Genomic DNA, 6,000 nt, shown 5'->3' with positions numbered 1-6,000 from the left:
CATGTTGTGATTTTATTGTGCCTAAAAAACTCCCAGGCCTCCAGTGAATTTAGTGTTTTCTTTAAAAAGCTTTAAAGGGACGTCATCAAGGAAGGACTTAATGGTATAAACATATCTAACGAGAAGGGAAAGGATTCCACCTTAATTTGATTAAGGTGCACTATTAGGGGCCAAGTTTAGAGGGCATGAACCTGAGTGGCATATTATTTTCCACATTTTGAGTTAATACATACCGAGCTGGCAGCAAAAACATTGCGCACGTTCCAAACTCTCATTAGGCTGACCTCCGCTGTTTTGTTGCAATTCAACAGTTCTCATACTGAGAGTCACGGGCCCAAAACGGACTTTTCAATGACTCACCGAAAGATGTCAAGTACGTATTTACACTACAGGCCAGAGGTGGGCAGGGTAGCCAAAAATTTTACTTAAGTAAGAGTAGCGTTCAAAATAATATTACTTAAGTAAAAGAAGTCATTCAAAAAATGTACTCAAGTACAAGTAAAAAAGTATTTGGTGCTGTGTTGTTTTCGTCAGCGATGACGCTAACGAAAATATTTCGTCAACGAACGCTTTTTTTCATGACAATGCTGAGATTATAACGAGCTAAAAACGTGTTTTTGGGAGACTAAAACATAACAAAATGAATGTTAGTTTTCATTTATTGAGACAAAAAAGACGTAAATGCGCAATAGTTTTCGTCACATGTTCACATGTTTTTTTTTTTGTTCTTAAACTGTGCTGTTCAGCTGTTTGACACAGAGAATGGAATTCATTCAACATATCTTGTTTATTTAGACAAAGCAGCGAACAGGAAGGGGTTACGGGGGAACAGAAGAAAAGAAGGAGAGAAATACAGAAGAAACACAAGCAACAATAAGGAATACATTGAAAGTCTTGTCGCTTATCCATTTTGTTGAAACAATTCATAATAACCTGACTTTTAATTATTCAATTGGTTTCAGAAATGGCTCATATGAAAGCTAAGACCCTCCCAAATGATGTTGAATGTACAAAAATATATTTGTTTCACATAAAAAAGATTTATCATTTAATGAAGACATAAAGGTCAAATTTTGGCAAGACAAAAGTTTTGTCGCTTACAGAAAGTAGTGTGAAAATTGAACAAAAAATGTACTTCAAATACAAAAATATATTACATAACATAAGCGAATTAAGTAGCGGTGCCGTGAGATCCGAATTTAATATTTTGTATGACTTGCATGGGCTTGAAGGACTGCATCCATGCGGTTCGGCCAGGATTCATACAATTTATTGATGAAGTCATCAGGAACATCAAAGAAAGTAGTCTTGCATGCCTCCCAGAGTTCATCAACATTCTTGGGTTTCGTCTTCCATGCTTCTTCTTTCATCCTACCCCAGACATGCTCAATGATGTTCATGTCTGGTGACTGGGCTGGCCAGTCCTTGAGGATCTAGATCTTCTTTGCCTTGAGGAACTTTGAGGTAGAGATTGAAGTATGCGATGGAGCACCATCCTGCTGCAGAATTTGTCTCTTTTTATGGTTAGGAATGTAAGAGGCAGCTAAGATTTGTTGATATTTCAGACTATTTATGTTGCTTTCCAACATGCAGATCTCTTGCACACACTCCCATACTGGATGTAACCCCAGACCATGATTTTGCCACTACCAAGCTTCAATGTTTTCTGAGTGATTCTCAGATCCATGCGGGCTCCAGTAGGTCTCCTGCAATATTTGCAGCGACTGTGGTGTAATTTAATGGAAGTTTCATCTGAAAAATCCACCTTTTGCCACAAAACAGTGAAGTTCGATCGCATACTTCAATCCGTACCTCAAAGTTCCTCAAGGCAAAGAAGATCAAGATCCTCTAGGACTGGCCAGCCCAGTCACCAGACTGGCCATCATTCTGCTACACAGAGGTTTTGGATCAAAGCAAGGTAAGTACGCGATAATATCTCTTTAAAATCAGGGTGTCTTTAATTATGCTCTCTCATGCTCTCACCTTAAGTTAGGGTATAGGGGTTTAATTAAAAAAAAATTTTTTTAAAATGCCCTCCTGTTCAAAAAAAATTCTTCCCTCAGAAAATATAGATTTGAAGCTTTCCAATGATGATGTATCACACATGCATATAGTTAATTTTATAATATAGTATAATTTTAAATTTGGCCAAATTGGGGGTCTCAGAGCGGAAGTTCAATGGCGGAAAACTTACTTATACTTGTACTTTTACTTAAATAATTTTTTTACACCTATATCTGCGACCCTCGTGAGGAAAAGCGGCATGGAAAATGAATGAATGAATGAATCTGTACTTTTACTTAAGTATAAAAAGTGAGTACTTCATTAACCACTGAGTAAATGTAATGGAGTAAATGTAACGTGTTACTAGCCACCTCTGCTATAGACTGTATTGCCAGTATTATATTAGGGGCAAGTTTAAATTTGTTCCAAGCTGTTACCAATGAGAATTTTGGCGGTGTTTATGTTATCATGTGTAAAGAGTGCAATGAGAGGGAGGGCTGGGCAGCACAAGAGGGAACATTGGGTGGAACTCTTACTTGAAATGAAGTATTTACAGATAATTCCAGCTGTCAAATAGTTGCGGCCCCATGACAAAGTGCAGAGTGCCGACACTCACAACCTCCTCGTTAGCGGGGGCCTGATTTCATTTCAGGTAGGGAGTCATATTGGGGGTGCAATGGAGGCGGGTGCCGTGGAGCCATTTAGCAGAAAGGAGAAGGAAAATAATCGCTTTTGCTCCAAAGAGACACACAAGAGAGAGGCAATTCGCTCCCGAAAATAAGACTCGTGAGAATAAGTTAGAGACCCTCAAGGTCAACTTGTCATACTCAGGTTATTGGTTATTATGATTATTTTTTTAAACTTTCAGTTCTCATTTGAAAGGCCAGAAAAGAATTGTTTTTTAAAATCCCATTTTAAATAATTAACTAAAGCCTTCTTTACAAGGCCTTTTTTTTTTTTACTGTATTCATAAAGTGCAATGTCAGTGTTTTACTGTCAGCTACAGGTTTTGGTGGTGTATCGGTAAATTCTGATAGTACAGGGTGACACCCCCCCCCCCACACACACACACACACACACACAAAAAAAACGGTTATGACCCCAAATTTTATTTAGATTGACACAAAACCTCTGCTACATTACGTCACAAGCCTATGTAACCGACATCTCCGAAGTTTTAAGTCTGTACAGCAAAAACTCTGTTTCACTGGTGCTCACAATATGTGCTCAGCTCCCCAGAGCTGCAGGCACATTTGGATCTGGCTGGCAAAGTTCTCGATGACCCCTCCGCAGTCGTCCAGAGTGTGATTGTCTGTTCGTGTCTTTGCCATTGAGGTTATGCAAAGTCCCATGGATTCTGAACTTCCATCTGTAGATCATTGAGTGGACAGAAAAATCATGACATCCGAACTGTTCTTTAAATGGCAATAAAGCTGCGTGGATAGACTTCAGCCGAAAATATGTCTGAACTATAAATGCCTTTTCCTCAGTTGTCCATGGCATCTCGAAGGTCAAATTTGGTAGACTATAAGAACATTAATCTTTCTGGGTAAATCCGAAAAGTAAAAAGACTTGATTAATTATTTCAAAATTTATTCCAATTTAGGTGATGACTGTTTTTTTTTTTTTTTTTTTTTTGAGGTGTGACCCTGTATTTTGTTTCAGATATAAAACTGATTTTCATCAATGGATGATTGACAACCTAATGCAATGGTAATGTTCTTAATTTTAAGTGACGGATATCAAGGGAACAACAAGGACAATAATGATATATATTTTTGTTAAAGGAAATATTAGACCAAATCTGCGTAATTAATAAATAAATAAATAAATAAATAAATAAATAAATAAATAAACTATATGGCGATGGCGGGAAGGAACACAAATGAATACGTCACCTGTGCAAGAATAGAAGAAATTTATGTATTGCAAAAAAACAACAAAAAACAATAATAATAAATAAATAAAATGTTAGTTGACAGTTGCTCACACCACAAATTAATGGTTGACAGAAGCCCGTTTTGAAAAGCTGTTTTTGATTTTTTTCCCCTTGTATTTTTATTATGAATGACTAAAAACACCTAAATTAAGATTTTTTTTGGCGTCTTTAAAAGGATATAATACAAAAAAAAAAGCTTTTAAATATATGTTCCATTGTTTTAAGCCATATGCCCCCCCCCCCCCCCCCCCCCCGCCATACATTCTAAAGGCACGAACGAAAAACACAAGATTATAGTTTGAGGTGCCATGGAAAGAATTCGTTTATTTGTTCCCTGTTTTGTCGATGTTGTTGGGCCGTTTTTGTGCCTGTTGTTATTTACTTTCGTTTTCAATTAAAGTTGATTGAAAGCATGGCGCGTCCGAGCGCGCAAGTTGGTAAATGAAATAAAATAAAATAAAAATAATAATAAAATAAAATAAAATAAAATGCAAGAACAAGACACACGCGTCTGCCAAACATCCAATTATCATTATCATCGTATAGCTAATATTCATTAATGTACGTGCGCAACATAGCCTAATAAGAAAAAGTGGTAACACTTTACATTAAGGGTCCGTTCTTCAACTTCATTCAACCATTAATGGTTCAGCATATCTGCTACCCAAGAGTTACATGTGGTCCACTTAACAAAAAAGGTCCAAAAAACATTCAGTAATGGTTAATTACGGTTAGGGGAGGCACTTATGCATTTGTAATTTCTTAGTTAAGGGACACATGTACTACACTTTACAATAAGGGTCCAAACTGCATTCAGTAGTATTTAAGATAAATATTAGGTAACTAATGCTAAATAATACCGTACTTAAAGTTAAGCTCACAGCACCCAATGACTCACAGAGCAATTTTTCCCAATTTGGAAGAATATATTCACTTACTCGGACCAGTAAACATTAATAACTATGTAATAATGCACTAATGTGTATGTGTGTAATGTGTGCAAGTATTGCATTGGATTATTTTTTTAATGGTACTTAACCATTAGTTTAGTTATTGTCTGGTTATGCATTAAGTAATGTTAATTAATGTTTGATAAGGGATTAATCTATGAATTACTATGATGTTGCTTAAACATTAGTTATTGTTTAAAAATGCATTAACTAATGTTAATTAAGGGACCCTTATTAGAAAGTGTTAGCGAACAATTCGTTGGCATTTTAAATGTTTGAACTGATAAAATCCTACAACACATTTTTTGCATGTATTATTAATTATTCTGATTTGAGGCCAGCAGGTTGAACACTTACATGCAGATGTGCGCGCGCGCGTGTATGTGTGTGTGTGTGTGTGTGTGTGTGTGTGTGTGTATGCCTCCAGCGACTTGATACGTATACATAAATAAGAGATGCAATGATGTTGATTGACTAACAAGGAGGCTCGCTCCATCGTCATCATCATCATTAGCTTATTCAGCCTCTCTTTAATTCTGTTTTTGCTCAATTTGCCGTGAAATGTCCGTCTGCCAGTGGAACACGAACGCATGCAGCAAAACGCCTTTAATAGCCCAAGAAATATACCGTATTATGCGTTTTCATATAACATAAGATAAAAGACGTGCAAGAATTCTAAATTTGTGACCTCGTTATTGGAATAATTGGTGATAAGCAATAAGCTTTTCTTAAAGCTCATGTTGGAGTTCTGAAAATTAGACCTGTGTTTATGGGATCGCCATTTAGTCAAATGCACTTACTGTTTCTTGAATTTGCTATTATTATTATCATAATATTTTTAAATAACATCATGTTAGTTATTTATACTTTAAATGTTTCCTCTTTGAATAATGTTGAGTATCCATGGAGTTCCTTGGAAGACGCAAAGCATTAATCATGACAAAAATGACGTCCCTGTTGCATTTAATATTTACATTTTTGAGACCATTTAATTCGTTTGGGTCGCAATTTGGACCTGAACATATTTGATCAGATATGGCATGCAAAGTCTTTCCGTAAATGGTTTATTCCTGTTTCTAGGTAGTATTCATAGCAGACAAATTCTTC

This window comes from Corythoichthys intestinalis, chromosome 12, assembly GCF_030265065.1.
Source record: "Corythoichthys intestinalis isolate RoL2023-P3 chromosome 12, ASM3026506v1, whole genome shotgun sequence".
NCBI lineage: Eukaryota > Metazoa > Chordata > Actinopteri > Syngnathiformes > Syngnathidae > Corythoichthys > Corythoichthys intestinalis.
Note: the sequence above shows the minus strand (reverse complement) of the source record.